Source organism: Lissotriton helveticus, chromosome 2_2 (genome assembly GCF_964261635.1).
Source record: "Lissotriton helveticus chromosome 2_2, aLisHel1.1, whole genome shotgun sequence".
Lineage (NCBI taxonomy): Eukaryota > Metazoa > Chordata > Amphibia > Caudata > Salamandridae > Lissotriton > Lissotriton helveticus.
In genome coordinates, this window is record NC_136060.1 from 7,775,844 (window position 1) to 7,797,212 (window position 21,369).

The window sequence follows — 21,369 nt, forward strand, 5'->3', positions numbered from 1 at the left end:
ACGCACCTTACTTATCAGACAATTCCAAACAAAGAATTATTTTCGAATGTGGAATCAATGTTTTGAATCACTACGAGGGCTAAGTGGCAACTCCAAAAGGTGCTGGCTCTGTATTCCCACATTATGCGTAGCCTTTTTAAGTCTTGCTATTACCTTAGAGGTTAAATATGTACGTCTTCAACATTTGTTTACAGTTATTGTTACTACATTTCTATTGGACTGCCACACTCAAGAGTATTTCCATTAAACTCTCCACATGTAAATGTAAATCCGTATTTGAAAAGCGCAAACTTACGGGTCTCAAGGCGCTGGGGGCTGTCGTGGAAATTAAGTGAGCTATTGCCCAGAGTCACATGGTGCTGAGCTGAGATACCGCGGGAGCCAAGGATCGAACAGTAAGCCCTGCGCTCTGAAGTCAGCTGCCCTGGCCGCTGCACCACACCTCTCCACTGCTTCGCATTCGGATGTGAAAAAGTGAAGTATATAAATATCCAGTTGTGTAAATAACTCCCCTTCCTGCATCACCTCTATTTCTAAGCTCACTTCATTTTGGATACATAAATACTATAATAAAAGAACCTGACAAAATTTCTTCAGAATCACTCACTTTCGTAAAATGCGGAAGCAGGGATTAGATCCGACATGCACTCGATGTACAGTCTAGAATATAAAGATTAGAACAAACTCTGTCTTCATGTGAAATGCATTGTCTTATCCGCCATATTTGGAAGGCATACATATCCATGGGGGCCACAAACTCGAAGCTGCATGTTTGCTATACCTTACCCAATGTGACAAATCCCAACAGGCTCAGTAGTGCATTTTCATAAAAGTTAGAAATGTCCTATTTTGCTTAGATCCAAGTAGCCTGTGGTGCCCACGCATCTGCTAAACACAGCTCTGCATTCACTCAATGTATCCATGAAGTCAGCTGTGGATAGAGATATATTTCACTATTTAGACTCACTGCATGAAAACAACTTTGTTAAGAAAAACGCACATAAGACTATATAGCCCATTACTTATTCATATGCAAAACCTTTATTCTATTGTGCTGTTTTAGATTAAAGTCTGTATCAATTCGATTCTCTCAGGGAAGTGCTAATAGTCTGAGCTCAGCATGAGCGCCATCAAACACTTGAGCTGAAATTTAGATTGGGCAATTTTGTCTAGTGAAGTGTAAAAGGACATGTGGAACAGCGAAGAACAGAATGCCTGAAAGAAAGGCAGATGTTTTAATAACTTGTTGTCTGGTGGGAGTCTCACATATCTTCATTTAAAGAGTGCGACATGCTGAAGCGTGAGCATAGCTCGAAGGATGGGATGCAAATTTCATTAGTTACACTCTCATTTGGTTGCCATGATTGATATTATCATTATCGAATGTGGGATACCACGCGCGCACCATTTGTGGCAATGAGTAACGTGGATGTCTCTGTTTTGGAGAGGCACCACAGTCTAGCGTACATGGTTAATTAAAAAAAAAAAGCTTTTAATCAATACAAATTTGTATTGTAAGAGTTCCTAAATGTGATACAAATCCACAATCCCTAATGAGCCTTAAAGAACACATTTTACAGCAATCTGTGACCAAACTGATTTGCTCTTGAAGAGAAGGGGGCTAATGAATGCACATTAAGAGTTAACTCTTTGATCAACCAGATGATGGTGGCATATGCTCAGTGTGGAGCATCTGCATGCCGCTTTTTACATTATACTTCACTCCAATTATGATGTGTTCTGGTTTAAGGTTCGAGGCAGAAGCAAATATACATAGTCTCGGGAAGTTTGTTTGTTAGACTGTAGTTTTTGAGAACGTAGTGTTGAACCTGTTGTCTTGCCTACTCCCTCCACTTACATACATTCCACATTTTACTTTGTGTTTTTAAAATGTGTTAAAACAACAGTTAAACTTGCCAACGACTAAAAGCATTGAGACACATTAAACCTACCTAAGCATACTACAATGACCCCTGGTAGAAGTGAGAAGTCAGTTGAAAATTTGCATTCTTAATTTGTTTAGGAAACAATGCTTTCATTGCAAGAAGACAGTCACTCCAGCCTGCCCCGACAGGAGGACTTCTACCAGAACAAAATGTAAAAGATTAAAACAGACATGGAAAACCATGGAAGTGCAATGACCCAAAGTCTTGAATGCCATTTACTTGTCATTAAAAACAAAATCATGAAGTGCTGTTTCCTAGTGCTGTACAAAAGGAGGTGGTGATGGACAGAGCATCTGAACCAATCAAACACTCACACCCAGTCAACAGATCTGGGTTTAATCCCTCATCGTTCTTTAGCCCACTCTGCCACCCCAGTTCAGACATGGCTATATGCAAATCAGTCTGACCTGTGCCTCGTGGGAACAGTCCAGCCCGAACTGCCAAGCCATGCCTTCCCTGGACCGGAAACAAGCTTCCAAGGACCGGATTCTGGCATTTCAGCCATCTTCAGCCAGGCTTGCTTGAATCCAGTGGCAAAGTGAGCAAGGGACTCATGTCTGAGCATACCCTGGCAACTTAGGGCGGACAAAGCAGTACAAAAGGGGGTGGTGATGGACGGAGCATCTGAACCAATCAAACAGTCACACCCAGTCAACAGATCTGAGTTTAATCCATCACCGTTCTTTAACCCACTCTGCCACCCCAGTTCAGACATGGCTATATGCAAATCAGTCCGACCCTGTGCCTCATGGGAACAGTCCAGCCCGAACTACCAAGCCATGCCTTCCCTGGACCGGAAACAAACTTTCTAGGACCGGTTTCTGGCATTTCAGCCGTCTTCAGTCAGGCTTGCTTGAATCCAGTGGCAAAGTGAGCAAGGGACTCATGTCTGAGCATACCCTGCCAACTTAGAGTGAACAACATTGTTCTGCATTCTGTCCATCAACTGTTGTTTTTGCATTTGTCACCCGAGTGGGATGGGTATGCTCAGACGTGAGTCCCGTGCTCTCCATGCCACTGGAGTCAAGCTATCCTGTCTGAAGACGGCTGATAGCCAGAAACCGGTCCTAGGATGCTTGATTCCGGTCCAGGGAAGACATGGCATCAACTGTTGTTTTTGCATTTGCCACCCCGAGTGGGACAGGTATGCTCAGACGTAATTCCCGTGCTCTCCACGCCACTGGAGTCAAGCTATCCTGGCTGATGATGGCTGATAGCCAGAAACCGGTCCTAGGATGTTTGATTCTGGTCCAGGGAAGACATGGCTTGGCAGTTGGGGCTGGACTGTTCCCATGAGGCACAGGGACAGGGCTGATTGCATATGGCCATGTCTGAACTGGGGTGGCTTGGTGAGCAAAAAAACGATGGATTTAGGCCCAGATCTCTGTACTGGGGTGAATGTATGACATTGTTCTGCATTCTGTCCATCAACTGTTGTTTTTGCATTTGTCACCCCGAGTGGGACGGGTATGCTCAGACGTGAGTCCCGTGCTCTCCACACCACTGGAGTCAAGCTATCCTGGCTGTTGACGGCTGATATCCAGAAACCGGTCCTAGGATGCTAGATTCCCGTCCAGGGAAGACATGGCTTGGCAGTTCGAGCTGGACTGTTCCCATGAGGCACAGGGTCAGGGCTGATTTTCTTTGGCCATGTCTGAACTGGGGTGGCTTGGTGAGCAAAAAAAAAACGATGGATTTAGGCCCAGATCTCTGTACTGGTGTGAATGTATGACATTGTTCTGAATTCTGTCCATCAACTGTTGTTTTTGCACCCATTGAGCTTAAGGCATGAGAGTTCTATCCACTCTGCCACCGCATCAAGGCAGGGACCTAGGGTATCAGATGACCTCTCGGGTTGGTTTAGTGCCATTATGAGCTGAGTGTCATCTGCATAGGTGAAGATCTTTATGTCGAATGGATGGACAATCTCTGCCAGGGGACTTAACTAGATATTAAATAGCATAGGGCTCAGGGGGGATCCCTGATGGACCCCACAGCTAAGAGGCAACCAGTTTGGACACAACATCTCCTTCGAAGACTTGGAAGAAGCGGTCACTGAGGAAAGACTGGAACCAGGTTACAACTGTGCCTGTCACTCCCATGTTTTTGAGTCGGCAAGACAAGATGTTATGGTTAACAGTGTCAAAAGCAGCACTGAGGTCTAGGAGGATGATTGCCGCTGTGCCTCCCTGGTCTAGAAACCTCCTTTCCTCCTCCTTTACTGCTAGAAGGGCTGTCTCGAGCTGAGGGCGAGAGCCTGTTTGAGAATCATGGAGCAAGTTTTTAGATTCCAAATAATCTACAAGTGTGGTATTCGTGTGTTTCTTAATCAGCTTACTCAGCCAAGGAAGAAGAGATATTGGGCGATAGTTGGCCAGATTGGCTTGGTCCAGGTTAGGTTTCTTCAAGAGGGCCCTGACCAGCGCACACCTCCAGGCAAGGGGAACCATACCAGAGGTGATGGAAGAGTTCAAGATGTCAAGAATTACCAGGCGGATAGAGTTAATGACTAGGGTGAGGGGCTGAGGGGGGCAGGGTCAGAAGGAGAGCCTGAGGTTACCCTGGAGATGATTACATCCAATGAGTCAGCATCCAGGAGAGGAATTTGCTCTAGAGAGCACTGGGAATTAGAATGAGAACCTCTCGTTCTGGTGACAGTGGGCTTGATCGGTGTGGAAGGAAAGGACACACAAATCCTTTCAATTTTTTGGTGAAAAAATTCTGCCTAATTGTTGCAACAAATTAGTGCTCCCTCTGTTATCGGAGGTTTCTAAGGCAAGGTAGTGAGTGACTTGGCATTACAAAAAATCACCTCAGGTGAGTTTGCAGCAGTACTAATTTTCTCATCATATAATGCGGTTTGGGCAGTTTTAATTTCTGATTTGTATAGCCTAATTGCCTCTCTATAATCTATTTTCCTAGCCTCTGAAAAGTTCTGTCTTCACCTTCTTTCTAGTCTGCTGCATGCCTGCTTTAAATCCCTCAGATTGGGGGAGAACCACAGGGCTGTTTTTTGTCTGCTTTTCTTGTGAGTGCGTTTCTTAGGGAGTACTACGTCTAGGGAGCTTTGAATCCATAGGTTAAAATTATCGCTAGCCAGATTGGGGTTTGGGTCGCTGAGTGGTCTTGTGGCTTCAAGAACTGAGGTCCATTGATTGGTGGAGGGCTTAGACGATTTCCTTTCGAGTATCGGCATTACTCTATGGGTGAGAGGAGGCCCGGAAGTCTCCCAACGTAGAGGGATCGGGAAATGATCTGTCCAGGGGAGTGGAGTAGGGGTGCCTATGACAAGGTTGTGAAGGTTGCTAAACACATGATCAAGAAGAGGACCCCTGACACGTGTGAAGACGAATCCTTTCAACCTGATTCGGAGCGCCAGGAGACTCATTGATAGCTCACTGGCTATGTGGTTGGAGGGGTCATCTAGATGGATAATGGATATTGAGATCCCCCAGCACAGTAAAATTAGCTGGGGCTAATGCTAGATTGGCTAAAGTCGTGGAGAGGTTTGAGACAAATTGCCCTATGGATCCAGGGGGGGCGATAGAGCAATAGACCGGAAAAGGTACTTGTTGGTGAAAACTCTAGTGAAAAGGACATGCTCTCGCAGTCTGGTAACGCGTCCATAACGCCAAGGAGGGTTTGGATAATAACAGGATCGGATTTGCCCTGAAGCCATTTCTCAGTTAGGAAAAGAGCATCTGGTTTGAGCTCATCTAATAGCAGTGTTAATTCAACTGAATGTTTAGAGAGCAATCGACAATTCAAAAGCAACATCCTTAATGGGGTACTGGCCTGGGGCGCATAATTGTTATGAGGCTGAAGCACAAAATTGCAGTGATGGCAGCGGGAGGGACTATTGGCAATGTTCAATGAGTATAGACAGTTGTGGTTGATATCCCATCTCAGCGCATGCAGGAATTGGGCGCTATAGACTATTCTATTTCCTGAGAAACTGAAAGGGGTTGTGGCCAGGCACAGATGGGCTTGCCTTTTGCGCGCATTCAGCGCGCCAGCGGCGCACCCGCTGGGCGTGTCTGCTGCGTGTTAGCGCCATTTCGTTCTGAAATAGTCAGGACCAGGAGGCAAGCTAGAGAGGCACCCTGCCAAGATGGCCACCGGGAATGTCCCTACCAGGAAGTACTGAGGGTCAGTCTATCCCCTCGAGCTTGGTATTCTCCCTCCACTCAATCAGCATTGGGATTGCTGTGGTGGACCGTGGAGTCAGCGAGCACAAAGGCGGCGAAGTGCAAGGCAGTAAGTTCCAGAAGGATACGAAGTCAATTTGAAACAGTTTCAGTGATATTTAAAACAAGCCAAAACAAGCACTAGTGCAGCATAGCAGGCCTAGCTTTACCTTTGCCTGTCGGTCCGCTGCGCGTCGGCACCCTACCGCCCAGAAATTGTCAGGGCCAGGAGGGAAGCTAGAGCGTCACCCAGCCAAGATGGCCTCCCGAGAATGTCACTACCAGGAAATACTGAGAGTCATTCTTTTCCCTCGAGCTCAGTATTCTCACTCCACTCAATCAGCATACAGATTGCTGCGGTGGACCGGGGAGTCGGTGAGAACTGAGGTGGCGAAGTGCAAGGGTAGTAAGTTCCACAAGGATACAAAGTGAATTTAAAACAGTTTCAGTGATATTTAAAACAAGCCAAAACAAAGCGCTAGCGCAGAATAGCAGGCCTAGCTTTACCTCTAGCTGACAGTAGTGACCGATGCATTCCATTTTGGTTGGGACGGTCATCTGAGAGAGGAGGAGATTAAAAGCTTTAGGTCAATGGCAGAGATACAGCTCCATATCAGCCTCCTTGAGCTCAGATCTGTCTACCTGGCATTGTAACCAGGGTTTTTATGTTCCGCGCTCTGATACCAATAAAAAAATCTTTTTTATCAAGAACTTTTCTCACTCACCTTTTTTCTTCACCAATCACTACTGTACTAACCAGTGGTTCACCTCCGGGTGGACAAAGCATACGAATTAACCCGATGATGATGCTGTCACCTAGCTAAAAAACAAGAAAGGCGGAGAACCAAGTTATACCGCCATTCGAGCCTTAGTACATGAATGAGGGGTTTTTATTGGTGTCAGAGCGAAGAACATAAAAACCCTGGTTACTCAGGACAAGTGATCCTTCCCGACTTTGATTTTTTGATATTGAACAAGGAAGTTGATTGGATCACAAACTCTTCCTTCTCCCTCTTTTGATTTAATCCACCTGGCATTGTATGCATTACTTCTTTACATCAAATGGAAGCTGGTGCAGATGCTTACCGACAACACTACTGCAATGTGGATTTGCAGTAGATGGCTAGACCATCAAGGAATGTTCATGATGGAGAGCCACCTGGCAAGGCCTAGAAAAGTCATGGAGGATTAGTTCAGCCATCAATGGCCATTTTACCCCTGCTAACCAGTGATAAAGTACTTGTGCTTTCTCTTCCTTAAACATGATCAAATTAGCAGACACCTAATAATACTTTTAATTTATTTATAAGTCCCTATTAAATGGTACTACATGTACCCATGGCCTGTAAATAAAATGCTACTAATGGGGTGCAACATTTGTGGTGCCACTCACTAAAGTAGCACTGAAAAACATATCTCAGTTCTGCAAAAGCTACATGTAGTGCAATTTGAAATTGGCATTTCGATCTAGCAAAATAAAACTTTTGCCTAGCCTTAATTTCCTTTTTAATACTTTTAAGTTGCCCTGAAGGTATACCCTAATCACTCCTACGGTGGTGCATGGTATTTAGAAGGTAGGACATGTATTTTAGTCGATATCTTGACAGTGAAAAACTCCTAAAATCATTTTTCACTGTTTTAAGGCTATCTCTCCCAAAGACCATCTCTGGGTTACCTTATTACACTTAATAATTCATAATTTATTACTTCAGTTTGGGAACAAATGGAGAAATGGCTCTTCCACTCATTTCATTTCATGAAGCTTTATTCGGTTCATATAAAATTACCATAAAATCACAACAAATCATAATATCACAAATTATAAATTACAGATAAAAAGATACCAACAAATACGGGCAGGAAATTTAAAATAACATGCCTTTGCGTGTACTAATAGACTGATTTAAAAACATGGCAGTATAAAAGCAGATGTCGACAGTTTTCCAATTAAAAATAAGATTCATTGCCTCATCAACTGTACGTACACCATATTTAACAAACATCCGTTTCAGATAGGTAATACGAAATTGAATTATATTTAAAATCCTCTTTAATGGTAATGTCGGATTTTAAGTTACTAACCTGAAAATGCCACACTTAAAAAGTTAAAACAGAAAACCCGAGCAGATGCTCTGGTGACAGTGTGCACTACTATGGCCCATGACGGGGTCAATCAATGGATCAAAATTACACGTATGTATGTATAACATCATTTTTGTCTTTGAATTATTGTTTTGGAGAACTATGCTGAAGACATTCCGTTGTGACAATATGTGTTTATGATATGCATACATACTTGTAATTTTGATTAATTGATTGACCCTGTTGTGGGCCATAGTAGTGCACACTGTCACAAGAGCATCTGCTCAGGTTACCTGTTTTGTCTAGTTATAAGGGGTGAGGGTGGGTCCCCCCTACAGAGTGCACACTAAAATGTATTAGCTCACTTCGTTTACCACTTGGATTTCATTTAGCAGTGCATCACAATGACCACTGCACATTTTTGACACTTAAAACGTTGGCATTTTTCTGCCTAAACCAAATGTGCCTTTCTGCCAGTGTCCAGGGTCAAATGACTGTAAATCCTTCTCCTGTGGTGTTCTGTATATTCCTTCCTAATATGGGCACCAAGGGGCCTTGGGTGTGGGGCATGTTGTTGCTGTCCTGAGCAGGATGTCCTGGGAGGTTGTACTCTGCCCTTCCTGAGCTTCAAATGGTAGCCTCATGGCATGTTCAACTTCCTTCTGACTTCTAAGGACTGCCTGCACTGACAAATGTAACCCACACACAGGCCTGCCTTCCCTTTGTTTCCCTGGACATCTTAGAGCCAAACCCAGGAAAGAGGGACACTTATACAAAGGCATCATCTCTCAACCACAGAACAGCACTGGGGATAAAAGTGGCATCATCACAAGCTCTCTTCAGTACATTCCTAGACCTGTGGAAGATTCAGGAGAAGGAGTGTGTTATTGTTTTAAGAAGGACGAATGGACCTGTTTGTGTTGATCTCAGGCTCCTTGGAAGGGACTCCAAAGGTCAGTTGGCTTGCTCCCTGTTTGAGCTACAGGGATAGAACAAGCTTCCAGAGGCATCTCCTGCAACTGTTCAGCTGACTAGCACCAACTGAACCTGCCTGCTCCCTGACGCTGGCCTCTACTGGAGTAAGCCCTAATCTCCAAGTGGTGCCTCTCCAGTTCCTGGACTCTTGGCTGGAATCAGAATGTACTCCTCCTGCCTCAAAACCACAAGTCTTGAGTTCCAGGTAAAAATCCAGACATTCTTGGGCTCTTTGTGACCTTTAATGGAATCCTTGTATCACCCGTGGCCAACACTCTTCCAATGCAAATTTCCAGCAGCAACCTGCTCTTTGCATCCACTCTGAGAACCAGTGCCAACAAGACTGAATCATCTCTCCAAACAGGCGTGCCTGATGTTTGGTGCTGTTATAATTAGAAAACAGGAACAGAGTGAGAAACCTGACCTGCTCCTTTGGGCAGGAAACGGTCTCCTCACATCGACTGACAATGGAAAGTACTGCTGCAGCTCCCAACTCTGGATTGAGAGAAGGTAAAATGTTTATGGAAATGAACTTGGTCCCTGTAGCCGACCCTTGCGGTCGGTCTGAACTTATGACTTTGAGCCGATCCAGCGGACCAGAAATCTGCAATTATAGCTTTCTGTTATTTGCTTTTTGTCTATAGTTTTAATAGAACTGTTAAAGATTCAGAGCCCAGGTTCTCCTGATTGGATTATTTTGGTCATTTTGGTGTAATTTGGTATTCTAATTCTTTAATTAGTTTGGGATGTTTCTGCTGTTGTGTTTTCAGAGTGCTGCAGACATACTTTACACATTGGCTTAAGGTTTAGACTTACTGCTTTTGTGTGAAGCTACCAGGCGGTGAAGTACAGGTTTATTTAGTGACTTTTGTGATTCACCCTGACAAGGATTACGTTGATCACTGTATTAAGGCTTAAAAGTTCATGGCGCTACTGTACAGTTTATGAGCAGAAACAGAAGAAAATTAGGTGTGCCTGATTTTTGGATGCTGTTATAATTAGAAATCATTGTGACATAGTGCTTTTGCTAATTTAAAATTGAAAATGCTGTTGTTCTGTTGATATTCAGAAGAGCACTATGCTCCTACATTCTTGAAACCAAGAACAACATGCAAGACCTTGTAAGTAAATGGATACACATATGTTGATGCTTAGTAGTTCAAGATGAGAAATGCACAGTGTGAAGTGCAGTTCAAGAACATAAATATGTTATGTTGCACAGTTATTTACTATTTGGCCCATACCATATGAGACAGACTTAAATGCCATTACTACTATGTTCAAAATCTGAACTGTACAGAGCTTCAGTGCTGTCCAAGAATAACATGGAGCAAGTGATCTTGGTAGAATCAGGCAAATGAGCCTCACCTTCTAGACTAACTGTGCAGACCTTTAGCACCCACCCATACATAGACTTATAGGATTTCTCTAGGACATATTAAAATATGGTTGCCGATCTCTCAAAATACTGAGTTATAGGAATTAGCTCAATTTAATTTAGAGTCACTTATGTCAATATTATGAAGGGGGTAAACAGGAGCTCCTGGGGTTTGAACTAGAAGCCTCTCTGACTTACTTCTCAGTGTATTTTAATTACAGTGAAAAAATGGCTACACTGGATCAATTCCCTTGGATGCCGCTGCAATTCAAATGCCCTTGTGTAGTACTCAATAATATATCAGCATTAAGCTTACATATGAAGAGCCACTGGGTGCTCTGCATTTTGCACACAAACTCCAGTTGGGACCAGCAAGAAAACCCTGATTAATTAATTCTTATTCCATATCATAAGTCCAAAATGTCAACCTGACAATGCAGAAATCCACAAAATGCCATGGGCTTATCAAAAATGGGAAGATCACTTCACACAACCAATGATTGAATGAGGCAGAAGGAAGCTGAGCTCAGCAAGCAAAAGGCTGAAGAGGTATGATCTAAAGTGCTAATTTGTGAATAATATTTTGTTGAATGAGGTATGTTGTTGTTTGGCTGATATGAGATCTGGGAGACCCCAAGCTGTTAAACCAGAAATAGGGTTGTAGCCCTATTTTATATGACCACAACTTGCAAATAAATCTCAAGAAATAGATGACAATTACCCATAGCAGCCTAGCTCTGAGAAAGGAGGAAATCCCACACACCTCCCCGCTTGGAATTTCGGTAGATATATTTTAGAGACTATGTTGATACTGATGGATGGGATATGTAATTAAATCAAAAACATTTCTGACCTCAAAAGCAGACCTTTAAAGCCCTTCACTCTCACTCGGCCTAGGAAATTTCCTTTCTTTGAGGAGAGGTACTTGTATGTGTTCATGATTGCCTGGAACAATAAGTCCATTAGACATATTTATAAATACCCTGCATGGTGAACAAGCCTGTACAATTCAAATTCATTGCTTAATTTTCCATAGGGCAATTCCGCCCACAGTGAGATGGTGCAATGCTCCCTTTTAAAATAAGCAATATAAAAGAATGCATTTTACTAAAACTATATTATATATTATAAACATTACTTATTAAAAATATATAATTATAAATACACAGTAACATAATAATAATATAATTTTAAACAATATAATGAAAACTATAAAATTCCTGGGATAATACAAATACTATTCCCAAACCAGTCTGTGCAACAGTAGGGAAAGCTTTGGACTCAGGAGGGGTAAAAATGACTATTCCCATCCCAGGCTGTGTAACAGTAAGGTAAGCGTTAGACTTAGGAGTGGTAAAATGTACTATTCCCACTCCAGTAGGAGCAACAGTAGGTAATATGTTGGACTCAGGAGGGGTAAAATCTAATATTTGCACTCCAGTCTGTGCAACAGTATGGAAAGTGTTGGACTCAGGAGGTGTAAAATGTACTAATCCCTCTCCAGCCAGTGCAACAGTAGGGAAAGCATTGGACTCTGGAGGGGTCAAATTTACTATTCCCAGCCTAGTCAGTGCCACAGTGGGGACAGTGTAGGACTCAGGAGTAGTAAAATTTACTATTCCTATTCCAATCTGTGCAACAGTAGGGAGTGTTGTACTCAGAAGGGGTAACATTTACAATTCCCACTCCAGTCTGTGCAACAGAAGGAGAAGTGCTTCACTGCAAACACATACCGTATTTTAATACAAGTATTATTTTCATAAAATTTAATATATACATTAAACAAACAATTAAAAGACTTATAAATGTTTTAAATAAAATAATATAAGAAAATATTGTTCAATAATTATTTCATAGAATTAGCACACTATAGTCAACATACCTAGCAATGCACATTTACCATATATCTAAATAAAAAATGTATAATTACACAATTTTCATAATAAATGATTGATAAATTAACAATAAATATATAATGTATAATTCATCAATTATTATTTAATTAACTTACCACCCTACACCCCTACAAACCCAACAACCCACACCTAAAATATAAATTAAAGATCAGAATAATTACACAGTTTACATACTTAATTAGCCATTCATGAATTTATAATGTATCAATAATTAACCAATTATTACCTAATTAACTTTCCATCCTTTATCCCTACAAATACAACCCACACCTAAAATATAAATAACAATTCCAATAATTACACAATTTATATAATTAACAATTCATGGATTAATAATGTATCCATTATGAATATTTAATCAATTATTATTTAATACACTTCCCACCTTTTACCCCTTTGAACCCAACAGCCCGCACCTAAAATATAACTTACAAAAATAATATTTACAAAATTTACATATTCATACTCAAATAAATATTTAATAATAATTTAAAAATGTATATAAAATTAATTATACTTCATTAACTTTCCACCCTGTACACCTACAAACCTCACATCCTGCTGCAGCACTATAAATTACTATTTTACAATTAAATTAAGAATTTAAATAACTTACAATTACAAACTATATTTAAAAGCATTAACAACATTTACACAAACAATATAAAACATACATAATTAAAACTGTATTTGAACACAAAGAAACTTAAAAAACAGTATGTCTTACCCTAAAAAAGCGATTTTTTTGTGAACTCATTTTTTGCACAATATATTTCTTTCACTATATTAAACACTCAATATTACTGCAACTCAAAAAATGTTAACTCAATATTTTGTCTGAATACTAGGCATATTATTGGGTAGTTTGTTATGATCATAACAGATAAACGAATATGTCTATGAAGTGATAATTTGTTGCAATAGTAATGATGGCCTGCCACATCCAGCATGTCATTAGTGTACTGGCCTTGGGATAAAGCGAAACATATTTCCAAATGTGAGTCTATTTCACACGAAATAGAAAGCCTACTCAAAAGAAAAAGAAAGAAAAACATTTATCTGTAGATATTTACTATAAGACGCCTTTAGGAACACGATGTCTGGACAGCATATTACACTTGAAGGGTTCTGGAAATTGTGGAAATAGTATAACTGCATATTTTCCTGTACTGAGAATTGTAATATGCATATCTCCCTTCCACTATGTAAAGAAGGTGAACATTTTGCCACGTTCTGCTCAGCACACTAATCAGTTTAAATCATAGTTAAGTGCTTAGATAATGTTGGGAGTTAATGGGGCAAGGATGTCCCCTGCATAGTATTTCGGATATGTTCTTCTGACCTGCGTGCCAGACTGCATGTGATTATAGCATCCTGAATTTTAATTCATTCCTGATGTCTCACTAATCTACTATCTGTGCAGAAACCTAGGTCTGTCCCTTTCAATGAGAGATATCACCTGTCAGGTGACCTACTGTGCAACAATAGTGGTTCACCAAGGATTCAATTATCAGACAATATTATTTCTATCAGTCAATTCCATCACTGAGGACAATAAATTTAGGCAAAAAAATTATTGAGACTAGCCTTGAACACTAAGGGGCCGATTATCAGTCTGCTGGTCCGCGGACTACCAGATTCATTGAGGCTTTGTGACAGCAGTCTCCCAACCTCCCTATTATAATAAGGGCAGTCAGACCGCCGCGGACCCCGCCAAAAATACTACGATTTTCCTCTCTGCCGGTGGTGTCATGGAGGTTCCTACTCCATGAGCACCGTGGCACAGACTAAACAAAGAGGGCCCTGCAATGCCCTCTGTGTCTCTGCCACATGGGGATTCATGCAGGGGGACACAGCATGTTGCCCCGTATGCATGCACCCCAGTTCCTGCACGCCATAGACTTAATAGTCAATGCTATGTATTAACTTTTTTTGGTGTTCTTATTGCGGTGCCCATTTTCAGGACACCACTTCAAAACATTAAAAAAAATAAACATATTTTACAAACTTAAAGGGTGTATATACATGAAACTCACAACCCAGAACAAATAAATTGCCAGGGCTTTTGACTGCCTAGAGCCTAACTGGAGACGGCCTTAATTTGTGTGTTTTAGTTGTTGAAGGCATTTCCTACTGGTAATATAGCAGTTATTCAGAACAGAGAGGATGAGTGACACTTAGGTGAAATAATTAGGGTAAAGATAAGCTAGATAGCGATAAGTGAAGTGTGGGCATGGCTAGACCACAATTTTCATTATGGTATATTTATTGGATCACTGACATATTATAGAATACAAAAATATAGACTTACCAAAATATCGTTGACAAAATATAGAATGCAAAAATATTGAATTCCTATCTACAAACAGGTAAGTACAAAAATATCGAATCAAAAATATAGTTGTAAAAAATATAGTTAGTCAAAATATCGATTTTGTTTTAAATGTCTTCAAAGTAATTTAAAATTGATAAAATAATAATTATAATTAACTAAAACATTCTTAAAAATACTTAAAATTAATAAATAATAAATTTAGGTTAAAAAAAATAAACATAAAGGGGCCGATTCTGATTCGGGAAAAAGCACTCCGAATAGCCGTACAGAGTCTTTTTCCTGTACGAATCGTACCCTGCAACGTCCCCGTACGTACTACGTAGTACGATTCTCACCCAATGCAGCTCCCCGTACAAATCGTACCAGGAACCGTACAACTCGAATTCCTGTACGAATCGCCGCCGGAACACGCAGCAAGCGACGTTTGTACGGTTCGAAGCAGTTTTTCCCGACCCAGCAAGTACGCTTCGTCCCGCTGACCCTCCGTACGGCTCTTTTCATACAGGAGGTGAAAACTGTCGGAAAAGCACAGTACGCCTCGAAACAGGTACAGAACGGACCCCCCGGGTATGGTGCGTACCCCCCATGATTGCAGGCGTACCTTGCGTACCCCTGCGATCATAGGGTGTACGCACCGTACCCCATGATCGCAGGGTGTACGGTGCACACACCATGATCTCAAGGTGTACGGTGCGCACAACCCTGTGATCATGGGGTACGGTGCGTATACCCCATGATCGCAGGAATACGCACCGTACCCCTGCGATCATGGGGTGTACGCACCGTACGGAGTATATGTAAATGTGTGACCCTCCACACGAATCTCCCTTACCTGACGCGTACCGTACGAATCGCGTCTCCATTCCACGGTCCGGATCGTACTCATCGGGTCGTACAGCATGTGTACGAATCGTACGGTCCACTGTGAGGGTACGAGTCATATGGAATCTCCGGTGCAATTCGTATGGGTTGCGACGATTCGGACGGAAACTGTCCATACGAATCGTACTACGCGATTCGGACGGACATGTACAATCCGTACGGAGAGGGCTCCGGATACGATTCGAATGGATGCTTTTTTCCCGAATCAGAATCGACCCCAAAATGTTATTTTTGAATACACACACATATATATATATATATATATATATATATATATATAATATATATATATATATATATTAACATAATATTAATAAAAAATATACAATATTTTTACCGTAGGATAGCGGGAGGGTAACATTTACTATTACCACTCCAGTGAGTGCAACAGTAGGGAAAGCGTTGGATAGCATAGGGGTAAAAATTACTATTCCCACCACTTCCCTCCACTATCCCTTGAGTCCTCCCTTGACCTGCTCTCCAAACTAAAATCTGGTTCCCCCCTGGACCCGTGCCCTGCTAAATTCTTGGCACGCATGGCCCCTACCCTTAATCATTTTATCAACCCTATTCTTAATCTCTCGTTCAATACTGGTGTAGTCCCCCAAGCTTGGAAGCAGGCCCTCATTTTGCCCCTTCTGAAGAAAGCTAATCTGAACCCGGATCTTCATCTCAACTACCGACCTATCTCCATTTTGCCAGCATTGGCGAAAGTGGCTGAAAAACATGTCCACTCCACCCTGTCCCACTTTCTGGAATCCCAAGACATCTTGCATAGATCCCAATCGGGCTTCCGCTCAAATCTGAGCACGGAAACAGCATTGCTGGAGATCACTGAGGTAATCAGAGAGACCCTGGACAGGGGAGGCAAGGCCATGCTGGTGATGCTTGACCTATCGGCGACCTTTGACACCGTCCCCCACCATCGCCTCCTATCCAGACTCTGGGAGATAGGTCTTAGGGGGACGGTGTTCAGATGGTTCAGGTCTTTCCTCACTGGCCGTCAACAAACGATCTGGGCTCCACCTTTTTCTGCCGCAATGCCGCCTCTGGAGGTCGGAGTGCCGCAGGGCTCAATTCTGAGCCCCTCACTCTTTAATATCTACATGACCCCTCTGGCGGCACTTGCGGAGAATTTTGGGGCTCAGATTGTGTCGTACGCTGACGACACTCAACTCCTGTTCACTTGCGACAGGGGACAGGATTTCGACGGGGCGTCTATCCGGGGTTGCCTTGGGGCTGTGTTTGACTGGTTTAGTCGGCACTGCAACTCCGATAAATCCGAGGTTTTGTTCTTCGGCTGCCCCGCTAACCCTAAATGGAAAGATTGGTGGCCGGCAGATATGTTCCCTCCTACTGGCGTTTCAGGGACCGCAAAAAACCTGGGCATTCAGGTTGACAACTGTCTCTCCTTTGGGACCCAAGTGTCAGGATTAGTTGGCAAATGTTTTGCCACACTAAAGATGCTGAGGAAGTTCCTGCCGTTTCTATCCTTGGAACACAGGAAGATCACAGTCCAGGCCCTTATCGTTTCCAGGCTGGACTATTCTAATGTTCTCTACCTTGGCCTGCCTGACTACCTCCTGTCGCGTCTTCAGGTGGTTCAGAATTCGGCAGCTCGAGCCATCTTTGGTCTCCCCAGAAGAGCAAGGGCCAGTGAGCTTCTCAAGACTCTCCACTGGCTCCCCTTGAAGAAGCGTATCATCTTTAAGGCCCTGACCATTGCATTCAAAGCTTTGCACGGTATAGGTGCCCGCTATCTTCAGAAATGGGTCTGCTTCTACTCTCCATCCAGATCCTTGCGCTCTGCCTCCCAGGCCAAGGCAGTTACTCCCATGATCCGTCGTGCTCGCTGTGGTGGGCGTTCTTTTAAATATCTCGCCCCGCAGCTTTGGAATGATCTCCCATTCTCCTTGAGATCCAGCCCCACTCTTTTGGCTTTCAGGAAGGATCTGAAGACCTTCCTCTTCCTGTAATATCTCCGCTTGCTGAGCTACATTTTTGTCACTCGTCCGCTTTCACCCTCTCTGGACTTGCTGAGGCTCTGACAGCGCCGGGACACTCCTCGGAGTAGCCGTGCGCTATAGAAGCACCCCCCTTAACATAACATAACATAACATAAATGTAAGATCAAGGGGGGGGGGGATGCCGATAAAGGGGTAAATTGTAAATGGGTGGACCATGGTTTAAGATTCGGGGAAACTAATAGTGAAAGGGCGGGTGCATTAAAGGAGAGTGGCATTGATGTGAACATACTGTCAGTAAACAATCAGGAAAGTCCCGGTACTATTGGTATGATGGACATTTAGACCAACATGGGCACGTGGTCGATAATGTTTTGGAATATTGCAGGCTTAACCCCTTCGCTGCTAGGCCTTTTCCCCTCCTGTGCTAAGCCCTTTTTTGGCGATTTGGGATACTGCGCGCTTAGGCCCCTGTAACTTTTTGACCACATAAGGTATCCACGACAAATTTGCGTCCTTTTCTTCCAACATCATGTAGATTCTAAAGGTGCCCAGGGTTTGTGGATTCCCTTGGAGGGGTCCCAGAAATTAACCAAAATATAGTGACATTTTAGTTTTTTTCAGAAAAATGGGAAAAATGGGCTGCAAATGAAAGCCTCTGGGTTTTTCCCTGCAAATGTTATCAAAAAAGGGTTTGTGGGGCTGAAATCTCCATTTTCTCAGCTTTTAGGGAATGACAGTCTTTTGTCAGAGAACCAACATTTTTCACACAGTTTTGGCATTTTTCTGGGACATAGCCTATTTTTTCACCTCCTTCCAGTTAATGGTAGAAATGAGTTTGAAAGCAATAATGGATCCTGGAAAGCTATACATTTTCGAACAGTAGACACAATTCTGAATTCAGAAAGGGGTCCTTTGTCTAAATCCATGAAGGTTTCTTTATAGAAACTAACAGTTAAATATTGGAATAATTGAAAATTTGTTGAACAAAACAGCCTTTTGTCTCAACGTTTTCACCTATAACTTCTTGTAATTTTAACAGCTCTTGGAAAGCAATATACCGTTACATCCGTTAGACCTCACTGGTTGTGGGGATATATAGGAATTGTAGTTTCACCAAGAACCCGATGAACCCAGATCCAAAAACTGAGCAGCAACTTTCAATGGTATTTTTTTATTTACTGGGTGTAGTGCACTTTTTCTTTGAAAATGTATACATGGAAAAATCTGTATGAAAGACACCTATGTATTTCTGAATTGGGTACAAATTATAGAGTTTAGAAACAGTATATAATTGCACATTTTCAAAATTGGGAATACTCATACGAGCATGAGAATTATTGGTCATTTTTTAAAAAAAGATTTTTTTTTACACAATGTCTTTCATTGGGAAGGGAGAAATGCATGAAAACTCAATTGGTAATAACAGTTGATTTACAAATCTGAATTACCCTAAGTTTCCTAATAAAAACGGTACATCACTTGTGTGGATCGGCCTTGTGCCTGCAACAGGAAACGGCGCAAAATGCAACGTGGTCACACCTCAATTTTGCAGTTAAAAATTGACCCTTTTATGGCAAAGTGCCTAGCTGTAGTTTTTGTACCCTAGCTCTACCGGCACCTAGGGAAACCTAGCAAACCTATAAATTTTTTAAAACTAGATACCCAGGAGAATTCAGGATGGGGTGACTCGACTGTCTACCACCAGGTTCTGTTACCCAGAATCCCTTGCAAATCTAAGAAATTGACAAAAAAATGCATTTTCCTCACATTTCTGTGGTGGAAAGTTCTGGAATCTGCATGGATCAACAATTTTCCACCCACCCAGCGTTCCACCAGGTCTCCCAAAAAAAATGGTACCTCACTTGCCTGGGTCTGCCTAGTGCCTGCGACAGGAAACAGCGCAAAACGCAACGTGGTCGCACCTCAATTTCGCGATGAAATCGGGCCCTTTTTGGGCAAAGAGACGACCTCACTTTTCTGTGGTGGAAAGTTCTGGAATGTGCGAGGATCAACAAATTCCCACCCACCCAGCGTTCCCCCACGTCTCCTGAAAAAAATGGTACCTCACTTGCCTGGGTCTGCCTAGTGCCTGCGACAGGAAACGGCGCAAAATGAAATTGACAAAAAAAACGCATTTTCCTCACTTTTCTGTGGTGGAAAGTTCTGGAATCTGCGTGGATCAACAAATTCCCACCCACCCAGTGTTCCCTCGGGTCTCCTGAAAAAAATGGTACCTCACTTGCCTGGGTCTGCCTAGTGCCTGCGATAGGAAACGGCGCAAAACGCAACATGGTCGCACCTCAATTTCGCGGTGAAATCGGGCCCTTTTTGGGCAAAGAGACAACCTTTTGTTTTTGAACCCTAGCTCTGCCGGCACTTAGGGAAACCTAGCAAACCTATACATTTCTGAAAACTAGACACCCAGGGGAATTCAGGATGGGGTGACTCGACTGCCTACCACCAGGTTCTGTTACCCAGGATCCCTTGCAAAGCTGAGAAATTGACAAAAAAACAAATTTTCCTCACATTTCGGTGGTAGAAAGTTCTGGAATCTGCATGGATGAACAAATATCCACCCACCCAGCGTTTCCCCGGGTCTCCCGAAAAAAATGGTACCTCACTTGCCTGGGTAGGCAAAGTGGCTGCAACAGGAAAAGGTAATTTGTGTGAGCCCAGTGATGCCACGCTTTCCCACATAAAAAAGTGTGAACAAACTGATTTTTTCAGCTAAAATTGAGGTTTGCAAGGGATTCTGGGTATAGGAACATTGGAGGATCCACGCAAACCATACCTCCTTGGAATCCCCCGGGTGTCTACTTTTCAGAATTGTGTGGGTTTGGTAGGTTTCCATAGATGCAAAAGCTGGTAGATTTGACAATGGTGACAATGTCAAAATCTAGTATATAGGTTTGACAAATTAAGCACCCCAACCTTAGTCACAGGGCTTTGGCCCACCCACACAAGTGAGGTATCATTTTACTCGGGAGATCAAGGGGAACGCTGGGTGGTAGGACATTTGTGCCGGCAGGGAGATCCCACCCAAAAATGTATGGAAAAGTGGTTTTTTTAACCTAAATTTAGGGTTTGCAGGGATTTCCCAAAAACTTTTTCATCTCCTCCAAATTTGTGGGAGTCCACCGGGTAGCTCTAGCGTGGGGCTTAAGGCTGGCACTGTTCACCCTCAAAAAATATTCAGCCTACAAATTAGTCTGCTCTACAATCTCTGCCAAAAACACATCATCCATAAACAACTTGAAAAAATCAATAGGCAAAAAGTTTTCAGTGTTCACCCTACACCCTGGAACACCAGTATATTCAGGCAATGCCGTCTGCACCATGCCTGGTGCAACCCAGAGGTCAGAACTTTCAACGTCAAGTCTTGCAGCCACAGGCTGCCGCCCAGCTGCCTCTTGTCTCACTACACCAACTGGAAGTCTATCAGCCCCAGGCTGCAGCCCAGATGTCTCTTGCCGCACTATTGGCACACCAATGTCCTCCGCAACCACAGGCACAGCAATGTCCTCCGCAACCACAGGCACATCATCCACACCAAAAGTAGCTTCATCAGCACTCAGAGTGTCTTCATCATCAGATGAAGCCATGTGTAGAGAAAACTCACTACCGGAATCTTCACCTCCCACCTCTGGCTCAAAATCAGAGTCAGTCTCTGGACCATGGTCAGAGGAAGAATCAAAAAGCAT